This window comes from Trichechus manatus, unplaced genomic scaffold (assembly GCF_000243295.1).
Source record: "Trichechus manatus latirostris isolate Lorelei unplaced genomic scaffold, TriManLat1.0 scaffold00023, whole genome shotgun sequence".
In the NCBI taxonomy this organism is placed as follows: Eukaryota; Metazoa; Chordata; class Mammalia; order Sirenia; family Trichechidae; genus Trichechus; species Trichechus manatus.
Window position 1 is genome coordinate 9,401,001 of NW_004443959.1, and position 14,715 is coordinate 9,415,715.

Sequence of the window (14,715 nt, forward strand, 5' to 3'; positions counted from 1 at the left end):
AAACATGATGCCCTTCTCCAGGGATTGATCCTTCCTAATGACACGTCTAAAGTAAGTGAGTCCAAGTCTCAGACCATATTCTGTGATCTATAGGGTTTTCGTTGGCTAATTTTTGAAGTAGATCACCAGACCTTTCTTTCTAGTCTGTCTTGGTCTAGAATCTCCACTGAAACCTGTCCACCATGGATGACCCTGCTGGTATTTGAAATACCTGTGGCATAGCTTCCAGCAGCACACAGGCCACCACAATATGACAAACTGACAGATGGGTAGTGGAATAATATGTTGTTGTTAGGTGCTGTCGAGTGGATTTTTGACTCATAGTGACTCCATGTGACAGAACTGAACTGCCCCATAGGGTTTCCTAGGCTGTAATCTTCTTCTTCTTCTTTTTTTTTTTTTGGACTTTCGGTGAAGGTTTACAGAACAAATTAGTTTCTCATTAAACAATTAATATATATATATTGTTTTGTGACATTGATTGTCAACTCCACGGCATGTCAACATTCTGTCCTTCTTGACCTTGTGTTCCCCATTATCAGCTTTCCTGTCCCTTCCTGCCTTCTCGTCCTTGCTCCTGGGCTGGTGTGCCCAGTTAGTCTCATTTTGTTTTATGGGCCTGTCTAATCTTTGGCTGAAAGGTGAACCTCAGAAGTGTCTTCAGTACTGAGTTAAAAGGGTGTCTGGGGGCTGCAGTCTTGGCGTTTCTTCAATCTCCATCAGATCAGTAAGTCTGGTCTTTTTTGTGAGTTAGAATTTTGTTCTACATTTTTCTCCAGCTCTATCTGGGCTTCTCTACTGTGATCCCTGTCAGAACAGTCGGTGGTAGGAGCTGGGCACCATCTAGTTGTACTGGACTCAGTTTGGTGGAGGCTGTGGTAGCTGTGGTCCATTAGTCTTCTGGAATAATCTTTCCCTTGTGTCTTTGGTTTTCTTCATTCTCCCTTGCTCCAGATGGGATGGGACCAGTGGGGTGTCTTAGATGGCCACTCACAAGCTTTTAAGACCCCAGATGCTACTCATCAAAGTAGGATGTAGAACATTTTCTTTATAAACTATTATGCCAGTTGAGCTAGATGTCCCCCAAGACTAGGCTGTAATCTTTACAGAAGCAGATCTGCAAGTCTTTCTCCTGCAGAGGTGCTGGATGGGTTTGAACTGTGAATCTTTCACTTGGCAGCCAAGTGCTTAACCATTTTGCCACCAGGGCTGCTTGGAATAATATAGCGGACTTGATATATCCATCACCCAGCTTCAGTGATTGCCACTCCATGGCCAGTCTTGTTTGTCTGTATCTCCACCCACTTTTTAACCCTCTGGATTATTTTGAAACAAATGTCAGACTAATTGTTTTACCTGTCAATATTTCAAATTGTGTCTTTAAAAGAAAAAATAAACCCAATACCGTTATCACACCTACACAAAATAAAAAATAATTCCTTGATATAACTAAATACCTAGTCACTGTTTACATTTCCCTGATTGTCTTAAACATTTTTTTTCAAAATTTGTTTGAATTGGAGTCCAAATGAAGTGAGGTCTATATGTTGATTGTTTGCTGTATTTCTTAAATCTCTCCTAATCTAAAGGTTTCTACTCTCTTTTATTTTCCTTGCAATTTTTGTTGAAGAAATCAGACTTTGTAGAGTTTCCCACGCTCTGAATTTTGTGAATTGCATTCTTGTACTGTTGGTTAATAGGAGAAAGATGTGGCAGTCTGCTTCCATAAAGATTACAGCCTTGGAAACCCTATGGTGCAGTTCTACTCTGTCCTATAAAGTCGCTATGAGTTGGAATCAATTCAATGGCAATGGGTTAGTGTTGGTTAAAGGACCCCTGGTGGCACAATGATTAAGTTCTCGGCTGCTAACCAAAAGGTAGGTGGTTTGAACCCACCAGCCACTCCAGGAGAAAAGACCTGGCAATCTGCTCCCGTAAAGATTGTTGTTGTTGTGTGCCATGGAGTCGATTCTGACTCATAGTGACCATATAGGGCACAATAGAGCAGAGTAGAACTGCTCCATAGGGTTTCCCAGGCTGTATTCTTTAAGGGAGAAGATTGCCAGGTCTTTTGTCCCATGGAGTTACTGGGTTTGAACTGCCGACCTTTTGATAAGCAGCCAAGCGCTTAATCACTATGCCACCAGGGCTCTCAGTAAAGATTACAGGCTAGGAAACCCTGTGGGGCAATTCTACTGTCATATATGATTCTTTAGATTCGGAATCGATTCGAGGGCACACAACAACAACAACATCAAGTGCTGGTTAACATGTTCTTTTGTCGCTTATATTCCCTGTAAATAGGTAGGTAGAGCTACAGGAAGGTTTGATCAGATCAGGGTTTTGTTTTGTTTTGTTTTGACAAGAGCACGTCATAGGTAATATCATTAGGAAATATGTAAACCTGGTTCTCTCTCTTTTGTGATGTCATCAGCTATTGATGATCATTGCCCCATAAAAAACAAACAAAAAAACAGAGCAGTCAGTGGTGGTAGCCGGGCACCATTGAGAATATCTTTGGGATATATACTCAAGGTGTAAATAAATGCTGGGTCATATACTGGATTTACCTAATTTAAGAATTAGGTTAAGAAACCTAGATTAAGAATTTCCAGATTGTTCCAGAGATTGGCTGTACCAGTCTATACTCCCACAGCGGTGCATGAGGGCTCCTTTATATAACACCCACACCCAATCCAACACTTGGATTATTCAGCTCTCTAGTGTGGGAAACTGCCATTTTGTTGTTTTGGTTTCTTTTTCTCTGATTACTAATGAGTTTAACAAAGTATACTTGTTTACCTTTTCTGTTTTCCTTTTGTAAATTGCCAGTGTATTTTTGGAATGGAATTGTTTGGTTTTGTTATTCTCCATATGTTGTTGTTAGGTGCCACCAGGTCGGTTCCAGCTCATAGCAACTCTATGCACAACAGAACAAAACACTGCCCAGTCCTGCACCATCCTCACAATCGACGTTGTGCTTGAGCCCATGGTTGCAGCCACTGTGTCAATCCATCTTGTTGAGGGTCTTCCTCTTTTGTGCTGACCCTCATGATGTCCTTCTCTAGAGACTGGTCCCTCCCGATAATATGTCCAAAGTACGTGAGACAAAGTCCTGCTATCCTGGGCTTCTAAGGAGCAATCTGGCTGTACTTCTTCCAAGACAGATTTGTTTGTTCTTCTGGCAGTCCATGGTATATTCAATATTCTTCGCCACCACCATAATTCAAAGGCATCAGTTCTTCGGTCTTCCTTATTCATTGTCCAGCTTTCACATGCATATGAAGTGATTGAAAATACCATGGCTTGGGTTAGGTGCACCTTAGTCCTCATAGTGACATCTTTGCTTTTCAACACTTTAAAGAGGTCTTTTGCAGCATATTTGCCCAACGCAATACAGCGTCTGATTTTTTGACTGCTGCTTCCATGGATGTTGATTGTGGATCCAAGTAAGATGAAATCCTTGACAACTTCAATCTTTTCTCTGTTTATCATGATGTTGCTTACCGGTCCAGTTGTGAGGATTTTTGTTTTCTTTATGTTGAGGTGCTATCCCTATTGAAGACTATAGTCTTTCATCTTCATCAGTAAGTTTTTCAAGTCCTCTTCACTTTCAGCAAGCAAGGCTATGTTATCTGCGTCTCGCAGGTTGTTAATGCATCTTCCTCCAGTCCTGATGCCACGTTCTTCTTCATATAGTCCAGCTTCTTGGATTATTTATTAGTGATGCCAAATTATCTTATATTAAGTCATCATAGATACAAGGGCCTGTCACTGAGTGCTTTATTCTGTTTCATTGGTTTATTGCTCTGCTTTTGTGCTACTTTTATTAAAACGTTTCAGTTTTTAGAGGCCGTCAAGTCCATTCCGACTCATAGTGACCCTATGTACAACAGAACAAAATGCTGCCCAGTCCTCTGTCAGTATGCCTTAATTTTTGGTAGAGTAAATCCTCCCTCCATGCTTTCCATTTTCAAAGTTGATTTACTTATTCAAGGATCTTTCTTTCTTCCACATAAATTTTAGGATAAATTGATAAATTATTCTAAAAACTCCAACTAAAATTTTGATTGGGATTGAATTAAATTTATAAATCTATTTGGAAAGTTGACTTCTGTATAATATTGATATGTCATCTAAGAGCATGGATACCCCCCTTTTGTATCATATTTTAAGTTCTTTATTAAAGTCTATAATTGACTGCAAAGCCGTCTTGTGTATTCTTAGTTAATTCCACTCTACAGTGGTGTTTTGTTTGTTTGGTTAGTTGTATTGTTAAGTGTATACATGTTCATAACAGCTATATCTTTTTTTTTATACATTGTATAAGTTTATTGATAAACATATTTGTTTGTTTAGAAAACCCAGTAGAATATAAATCATTAGAATATTTAAGTAACCAACTATTATTTTTGAATTGTCTATTTCTCCCTTCAGTTCTGTCAGGTTTTGCCTCATGGATTTTGGAACTCTGTTGTTAGGTACATATATGTTAATAATTAATGTATCTTCTTGATGGATAGACCCTTTCATCATTATAAAATGTCCTTCTTTGTCTCTGGCAATAATTTTGTCTTAGATTCTACTTTGTCTGATATTAGTATAGCCACTCCAGCTCTCTTTTGGTTACTGTTTGCGTGGCATAGCTTTTTCAATTCTTTTACCTTCAACCTATTTGTGCCTTTGAATCTAAAGTGTGTCTTCTGTTGATAGCATATACCTAGATCATGCTTTTTTTTTTTTTTAAACCATTCTGCCAATCTCTGCCTTTTAGTTGGAGTGTTTAACCCACTTACATTTAATGTAATCACTGATAAGATAGGATTTATGTCTACCATTTTTCTATTTTTGATATGCCTTGTCTTTTTTGTTCCTCTGTTTCTCAATTGGAGCCCTGATGGCGCAGTGTTTAAGAGCTTGGCTGCTAACCAAAAGGTCGGCAGTTTGAATCCACCAGCCACTCCTTGGAAACCCTATAGGGCAGTTCTACTCTGTCCTATAGGGTCACTATGAGTTGGAATCGACTCAACAGCAAGGAGTTTGTTTATTCCTCCGTTACTGCCTCCTTTTTGTGTTAAATAGCTCTTTCTTAGTGTACCATTTAAATTCCTTTGTTGTTTCTTTTACTGTATCTCTTCAGCCATAATAACTATATCTGTTTGATCTATTGTTCCTTTTACTGGTATATAATATCTTTATCATTTACGGTATTTTTTTCTCTTGAATTTTATTTTTTCAAACAATAATATAGTTGTGACAACTACATTTTGATTTATTTTATTAAATGTTTTATTATGAAAAAATTTAACTTATAGAAAAGTTACAAAATGGTTACAATGTATTCCCATATACCTTTCACTTAGGTTCACCCCTGTGATATTTTGCCACATTTGCTTTGTTTGCCTCTCTCTCTCTCTCCCTATATATACACATATATAAAACATAATACATATTTTACAATATATATTGTATATTAAAATTAATTATATAGTATGTGTCTTAGTTATCTAGTGCTGCTATAACATAAATACCACAAGTGGGTGGCTTTAACAAACAGAAATTTATTTTCTCAGTTTATGAGGCTAGAAGCCCAAATTCAGGGCACCATCTCTAGGGGAAGGCTTTCTTTCTCTGTTGGCTCTGGGGGAAGGTCCTTGTCTCTTTTCAGCTTCTGTTTCTTGCTTCCTTGGAGATCTCATGTGGCATGGCATCAATCTTCCCCATCTCTGCTTCTCTCTCTTGCTCGTTTAATCTCCTTATGTCTCAAAAGAGATTGATTTAAGACACCCACTACACTAATACTGCCTCATTAACATAACAAAGAAAACCCATTCCCAAATGGGATTATAATTACAGGTATAGGGTTTAGGATTTACAACACATATTTTTTGGGGACACAATTCAATCCATAACATTATACTCTTTGGTCTCTAAAAATTCCTTTCCTTCCCAGATACCTATCATATCATTCCAAAAGTCTTAAATCAACTCCAAATCCAAAATCTCATCTTTTAAATCATCTAAATCAAATATGGGTGAGACTTTAGGCATATTCCATCCCGGGGCAAAATTCCTATTTATTGTGAACCTGTAGAAATCTAGAATACAAGTTATCTGCTTCCAAAGTATAATGGTAGAACAGGCACAAGGTAGACATTTTCATTACAAATGGAAGAAACTAAGGAAAAAAAGGAATAATGGACATAACGTTACATTAGCTCTCAAGGCGTGAAAACAATTCTCTGTTCTTTGAGATCATCTGGGCAATGGCTCCACCCTCCAGATTCTGGATGTTGGCCATGCTCTTCTGATTTTGGGTGTAGGCCTCTCAGCTCTGGGTGGAAGCTCCACCTTCCAGGCTCACTGGTATGGAAACCTCGCCCCCTTGGCTTTGGGTGGCCCTGTTCTTCTAGTCCATTTCAGTGGTGACCCCACCACCTCAGCCCCAGTAGGCTCTGTTCCTCTGTTCCTTGGGCATGGCAGCCCCGTCCCCTCAGCTTTGGTCAGTGGACTCATCCTCTTGGCTAACCTGAATGGCAGCCCCACACTCTGGAACCTAGTTGGTAGAGATCTGACCTTTGAAATCTAGGAGGCCATGGCTCCACCCTTTGAAATCCAGGAGGCTGTGGCTCTACCGTTTGGAACTGAGTCATCTCTGTTTCCTGTGTTCCTTCTAACAGTTGCTGATCTTCTAGCTGCTCCACGGATGGTCCTTTTCTTGGAGACAACAGACGTAGCTCCTTTGGCCTGTTTCCTGCCTGTAGAATTTGAAGAGACAGACAGCTTTCCTTCCTTTAGTCTTATCTCTGTCTCCTTCAGTCTGATGGGTTTTCTGCTGTGGTAGTTGGTTAAATCCATCAGTCGCAGGCTTAATCTCTTTATCAAAAGACTGTATAGCCACATCCTTGGTAAAAATTCTAGAACACATGTCCTGAGTTTGTACAACAGAATTTTCCAAATCTTTAAGTTCTGTTTTCATTTTGCACAGTTCATTTTTAAGCCCATCTCTTTCTTCTTGCATTTTACTATAAGCAGCAAGGAGAAATCACCACCAGTTGAGGTGCTTGCTGAGGGCAAAGGGAATACAGAAAGGGTGGTGAAAGAAGGTAGTTCTAAATAGCAGCTATGACTATATGACTAGTTGCAGAAACAAGGACTGTAATTGTTACGAGTATTTCTTTGTTTTCTCCCCTCCCTTATCCCATTACTTATAAAATACTTTTTAAAAATCAAAGAGCACAAAATGTGCACAAATCATAAGTATATATAGCTTGTTAAATTTTTACGATGTGAACACACCCATAAAACCACTATACGTATTAAAAAAACGGAACATTGTCAGCACCCCAAAAGCTGCTCTGTGCTCCCTTCCAGTCATTACCCCTTAAAGGTAACTGTTCTCCTGACTTCAATTACCATTGATCAGTTTTATCTGTTTTCGATCTTTATATAAATGTAATCATAACATAGGTACTCATTTGTGTCTGGCTTCTTTGGTTCAACTTTATGTTTGTAAGAGTCATCCATGTTGTGTGTCAGCCCGTTGCTGTCGAGCTGATTCTGCCTCATAGCGACCCTACAGAACAGAGTACAACTGTCCCATAGGGTTTTCAAGGAGCAACTAGCGGATTTGAACTGGCAACCTTTCGGTTAACAGCTGAGCTTTTAACCACTGCGCCACTAGGGCTCCATGTTGTGTGTAGCAGTGGTTTATTTCACTTTCATTGTCATATAATATTTCATTATACGAACATACCATTCTCTTATTGATGAACATATAGGTTATTTCTGGTTTGGGGCTTATACAAGTAATGGCTGCTATAAACATTGCACTTGACTCCTGATGCATACATGCATGCATTTTTGTTGGATGTAAACCTAGGAGTGAAATTGCTGGGCCATAGGGTATGCATAGCATGAGTTGGTATCAACTTGATGGCAACAGGTTTGGTTTTGGGTTAGTGTTCTTTAAAAAATTTTCTGTCCAGAGGAATTATAGAAGGCTCTTGAGAAGGTGGCTTTGAAAGGACTATAAACAATGACCAGAACTCTGCCAGGGAAAGAAAGGGGAATAGATGCCAGGAAGAGAGTGTCACAGGTAACATCTGCAGACCAGAAAGTGATTGGTGGATTTCAGCAACAGTCTAGACGAGTGTGGCAGGACCATAGGTTCCTGGGGGATTGGACAGGGGAAAGCAGCCCTTAAGAAACACGGCAGGGTGATTAAACCTTGTGGCCTCATGCTGCTTCTGATTTTCATCAATAAGAATGGGAGAAAATTAACGTCTCTCTAGGGTGCAAAGAGACTATGTTAAGAAATCTTAACTCACCAATATTGTGTTGGGTTTTCTTTGTTTCTCAGCCTTTGTGCTTTCCTTCCTGTGAAGAATACAGAGAATTATGAACCATGATCTCCTCCCTTAGAATCTCCTCTCTAGACATGAAAATAATCAGTTTTGGTTGTAGTGGTGGGTGCTCTGAGCTCTGTGACTCCCAGAGCCAGTTCTGACCTCTCTCGTAGCCGCCATGAAGTGGAATTTCAAGGAAGACCACTTGCTGGAACACAGAAGTGTGTAATCCTCATAGATCTGAGAGAAATACCCGGACAAGTTCAGATGATTGTGGGAAAAGTCCCAGGCTCTCAGATTGCTGACACTGACAAACAGAAGAACCTGGTCCCCTCTGACTTCACTGTGGCTTAGTTCATGTGGCTCATCCAGATCCAGCTTCCTTCTGGAAAGGCAATCTTCCTGTTTGTGGAGAAGACAGTCCCATAGTCCAGCCTGCCAATGAGACAACTCAACGAGAAGGAAGAAGATGAAGATGGATTCTTGTTTGTGGCCTACAGTGGAAAGAACACCTTGGCTTGTGAGGGCCAATGTTAGCTAGCTGTTCCTGCTTGTGGGCCTTGTACATAGCTGGACACTTTCAGTTATTACACCACACGCTCTGCACATAGACCTACTAATGCCTTTACAGTTGGACTTATTTCTTAATATACCGGTAAGCTTTATTGTCATACAGAGTTCTATTTTAAATTTCTGTTTTTCTACATTGTCCTCGTGGCTATACTCTCTAGGGGACTTGTTTCCTTAGAAGTCCCATTTAATGAAGATACTTCTGTATTGAAGTGAGGTAGATAAGGTATTGAAGTGAAAGGGAGAGAGATGATGCATTTATTCTGGATTATGTTTGAAGTGTAAGATGGTTAAGTATTAAAAGCACCCAAATTAGCTCTTTAGCAATCAGAAAGCTTGCTTCACTAGATTTTGCCAACTGCCAGTCATGGTGGAGGAGCTAATCTGCTCCTCTTTCTGAAATTATTATGGCAAATAATTAACAATAAGACTTCCTCTTATAGAGGCAAAAAAAAAAAAAAAAAAAAATCAGTCTTAGAGCTGGAAGAGACAAAATTCTGGGCTGACTGATGCGGATGTGTTGCAGAGTCTTGGGTGAGTGACTTCATCTCCCTGGCCTTTAGTGTTCTTATCTGCAAAATGGTCCTTTGTTCCAAGTTCAAACTGTAACCTCCTTCTAGTTACAGTAAGGGATCCAGGGCAGAGGGTAGAGCTCAGCTGTAAAACCTGGTCAATGTGATGTCACTGTGAATGAGGTAGATGTCTCTGGGGTAGGGAGAAGAGTGCTGAGGCAAAGGAAGCTGATTTTACTGGTTATTACAGTGAGCTGTTTATCTGATTCGATTTGGGGGACTTCAGAAGACTTCTACCTTCCACACTTGGTCACCCCCAAATATGGGCCTGCCATGCTGCTTGAAATTTCGCTCTCAGGCACTCTTTTGAACTAAGACATTGAATGCAGAAGGCTCCTGTTAAAATGCCTACTGTTTCCAAATAGGGTTATGTGCATACACATGACCTGTTAATACAGTGCACAGACTGACTCATGAGGCTAGTTAGCTCTCTCTTAGCAGATCTTTGAAAGAATGGGACATAGGAGGGCCAAACTTTGATAGGAAGCCTGAGCCTGGGATAAATGATATGTCTAGGGCATTGATTTAGGAAGACATATCCTTGTAAGACCATCTAGAAGAGGATATGGAGCAAGACAGTGAAGACACTGGCAAGAACTATCAGCGCAGCAGGCTAATACTGACTTCAGAGAATGGGGCAATGATACAGTCTCTGATAACTTCCTCTCCTCTGCATTTCCACACCCAGTGTCCCAGTTCAGGACATAATCCCTCACCTGGAATATTGCAACACCTTCTTCCCTAGTCTCACTGCCTCCTCCTGTCTCTTCCAGTCCTTCCCTTCCATGCAGACAGAGTGATCTAGAGCATTTTAGAGGCTTCCTGCTATGTACTGAGCCCTAAAAAAACTCTTTACCCTGACATTCAAGGCCCTGTTTCTCCAGGAACCTGTCTCTCCAACTTTGTCCACAGAATCTATAACCACATTCTCTGAGAAAAAAAAAAAAAATTGGTGGATGTGTGAAATGACAAGAATAAGGGTAGTCACACAACGGCAAAAAAGATGAAAACAACCTACTGTATTTTTACACAAATAACACGCACCTTCTACGATTGTTTGCAACCACACCCTCCCCCCATGAGGTATTTTCGTAAGTGCACTGTGCCATTTTTTAAAACATGTTGCTGTGAAAAAAATTAGCGTAGCAAAATTAGACGTCCATCTGTAAAAACATGAAAACAGAACCCATACTTCACACCATGCACAAAAACTAACTCAAAATGGATCAAAATAAATATAAAACCTAAAATGAAAAAAAATAGCGACAAAGCTAGGGGCCCTAGTACATGGCATAAATAGAATACATACCAAAACTAACAGTGTACAAACACTGGAAGATACACTAGGTAACTGGGAGCTCCTAAAAATTAAACACTTATGCTCATCAAAGACTTCACCAAAAGAGTAAAAAGAGAACCTACAGACTGGGAAAAATTTTTGGCTATGACATATCCGACAAGGGTCTAATCTCTAACATCTATAGATTATTTCAACACCTCAACAACAAAAAGACAATTCCATTTAAAAATGGGCAAAGGATACAAACAGATGCTTCACCAAAGAAGACATTCAGGCAGCCAAGAGATACATGAGGAAGTACTCGCGCTCATTAGCCACTAGAGAAATGCAAATCAAAACTACAATGAGATACCATCTCACCCTGACATTACTTGCACTAATCAAAAAAACAGTTTCTAACAAATATTGGCGAGGTTGTGGGGAGATTGGAGCTCTTACGCACTGCTGGTGGGAATGTAAAATGGTACCACCACTATGAAAAACAATATGTCACCTCTTTAAAAAGCTAGAAACAGAAATACCATACGATCCAGCAATCCCACTCTTGGGAATATATCCAAGAGAAATAAGAGCCATCACACAAATAGATATGTGCAAACCCATGTTCATTGCAGCATTATTCACAGTAACAAAAAAATAGAAATAACCTAGATGTCCATCAACAGATGAATGGATAAACAACTTATGGCACATGCACACAATGGAATACCATGCATCGATAAAGAACAATGATGAACCTGCAGAACGTCTTACAACATGGACGAATCTGGGGGCATTATGCTGAGTAAAATAAGTCAATCACAAACCCAAACCAAACCCGTTGCCGTGGAGTCAATTCTGACTCATAGTGACCCTATGGGGCAGGGTAGAACTGCCCCATAAAGTTTCCAAGGGTCAGCTGGTGGATTCGAACTGCTGACTTTTTGGTTAGCAGCTGAACTCTTAACCACTGCGCCACCAGGGCTCCAGTCAATCACAAAAGGACAAATATTGTATGACACCACTATTATAAAAACCCAAGAAAAGGTTTACACACAGAAAAAAAAACAATTTTTGACAGTAATGAAGGAGGGGAGAAGTGGGGAAGGGAAATCACTAACTAGATAGTACACAAGTGTTAACTCTGGTTAAGGGAAAGACAACACACAATGTAGAAGTCAGCACAACTTGACCAAGATAAAGCCGTAGAAGTTTCCTAGACACATGCAAACACCTCGAGGGACTGAGTCACTGGGGCTGAGTGCTGGGAGCTATGGTTGTGGGGGACATCTAGGTCAATCAGCATAATGTAATTAATAAAGAAAATGTTCTACATTCTACTTTGATAAGTAGTGTCTGGGGTCTTAAAAGCTTGTGAGCAGCCATCCAAGATATGTCTATTGGTCCCATCCTGTCCACAGCATAGAAGAATGAAGAAAACCAAAGACACAAGGAAAATATTAGCCCAAAGGACTAATGGACCACATGAACCACAGCCTCCACCAGCCTGAGCTCAGAAGAATTAGATGATGCCTGGCTACCACCACCGATTGCTCTGACAGGGATGACAATAGAGGGTCCTGGACAGAGTGGGAGAAAAATGTAGAACAAAATTCAAATTCACACACAAAAAAAAAGAGACCAGGCTTACTGGTCTGACAGAGACTGGAGGAACTCCCAAGACTATGGCCCCCAGACACACTGCTAACTCAGAATTGAAGCCACTCCCGAAGTCCACTTCTCAACCAAAGATTAGACAGGCCTATAAAACAAACAATAACACATGTAAGGAATATGCTTCTTAGTTTAATCAAGTATACAAGACCAAATGGGCAACACCTGCCTGAAAGCAAAGACAAGAAGGCAGGAGGGACAGGAAACCTGGATGAATGGACACAGGGAACCTGGGGTATAAAGGGAAAGGGGGAGAATGCTGACACATTGTGGGGATTGCAACCAATGTCAAAAAACAATTTGTGTATAAATTTTTGAATGAGGGAAAAAAATGATAATAAATGACTAACCAAAAAAAAAAAAAAGTTACACATCTGTTGTTTGAAGATAGTTGGAGAGACGCTAAGCTTAATCCTTTCCTGGTTGGGACAGAATGAGGTGTAGGCAGGTAACGGGTGTGTCAGGTTTCCTAATAGCTCATGTTGTTACTATGTCCAAGGAAATGGCACAGTTATCTTCCTGGTAAAGCCTTGTCTGAGGGAGTGTCAGGAATCAGGAGAACTGAGTCCACATTCCAGGTAGTGCTAGGTAGGACTAGTCCTTAACCACTCTGGGCCATGCTTTCTTCACTGATGGAGTAAGAGATTGGACTGAGTGGCTGCAAAGGCCCCTTCCATCTCTAAAACCCTGTGATTCTATAAATGAGGAGAAAAGGGAAATAGACAGTTCCACAAGAAAGTACTCAGATGGGAATACTTGTTCTACTAACTCCTTAGATTGATCAGAGATGTGACTTATTGTGGAAGAGAATGACAAGGGACATGGAACATAAGAATGACACACCTAGAACATGATCAGAATGGAAACCATATCCCATTCTCTTTCCCCAAGTCCCCTTCCTGGACCATTATCAACCATGGTTGGCCGGGCAGCTGTTGGGGGTAGATGCACTATTCTAGGCATGATAAAATCATCACACACACACACAAATTAGCATAGCATGCTTACGCAAACACCTTGGGGGAGGGTGTGGTTGACAAACAAACGTAGAAGGTGAGCGTTATTTGCATAAAAATATAGTAAGTGCCCATGAACGGATGAATGAGTAAACAAATTGTGGAACATATATACAATGGAATATTATGTAGCAATAAAGAATAACGATGAGTTCTCGAAACATAACATGGATGAATCTGGAAGACATTATGCTAAGTGAAACAAGTCAATCACCAAAGGACAAATACTGTATGATCTCACTTTTATAAAAAGAAAAGAATAGGTATACATACAGAAGACAGCGTTCTTTGGTGGTTACCAGGGATGGGAGGGGGAGGGAAGGGGAATCACTCTCTAGATAGTAGACACTTGTTATTTCTTGGGATGGGAAAGGCAATACTGAATGCAGGTGAAGTCTGCACAACTTGACCAAGGTAAATGATGACCCTAATAAGTACCCAAGAATAAGGGATGTTTTTGGTAAATACTATAACATATACAATTTTGCAACAATGGTAATATCAACCAAAAAATATACGTGTGGTTACACAGGTAGGTAAGTATGCATATATGTGTATAGAAAGGTGTGTGTACATACCTGTGCACATATAGGTATATCTGTAGACAGCTATATATATCTTTGTGCTGCATATATATTTATTTATATAATAAAGCACATAGGGGGCACAGTTACAGATACTTCCTAGACATAACCAAACACCTCATCGGATGGGTTTATGGGGTTTGAAGGCTTAGGACCATAGTCTCGTGGGACAACTCGGTCAATTGGCATAACATAGTTCATAAAGTTTATGTTCTACATCCTAGTCTGGTGAGTAGCGTCTGGGGTCTTATAAGTTTGTGAGCAGCCATGTAACATAACGACTATTGGTCTCTACTCGCTGGAGCAAAAAAGATCGAAGGAAATCAAACATTCAAAGAACAAACTACTCTACGGGACTAATAGTCCACATGAACCACGGCCTCATCTATCCTGAGACCAGAAATAGATGGCACCTGGCTAGCACTACTGACCGTTCTGATCAGGGACACAATAGATGGTCCTGGGTAAAATGGGAAAAAAATGTAGAACAAAACTCAAATTCTTAAAGAAGTCCAGACTTACTGGCCTGGTAGAGAGAGCAGAGGAACCCTGAGACTGTAGCCCAAAGACATCCTTTAAACTTGTAACTGAAACCACTCCTGGAGGTCACCTTTCAGTTAAATAACAGATTAGCTCATAAAATAAACATCACTCGTAAGTACTGTGCTCTTT

At 40.2% G+C, this 14,715-nt stretch overlaps 1 pseudogene; it reads left to right on the forward strand.

The window, feature by feature from the left end:
- The first annotated feature begins 8,526 nt into the window (after window positions 1–8,526).
- Window positions 8,527–8,885, forward strand: LOC101358913 (gamma-aminobutyric acid receptor-associated protein-like 2 pseudogene; annotated as a pseudogene).
- The last annotated feature ends 5,830 nt before the right edge of the window (window positions 8,886–14,715 follow it).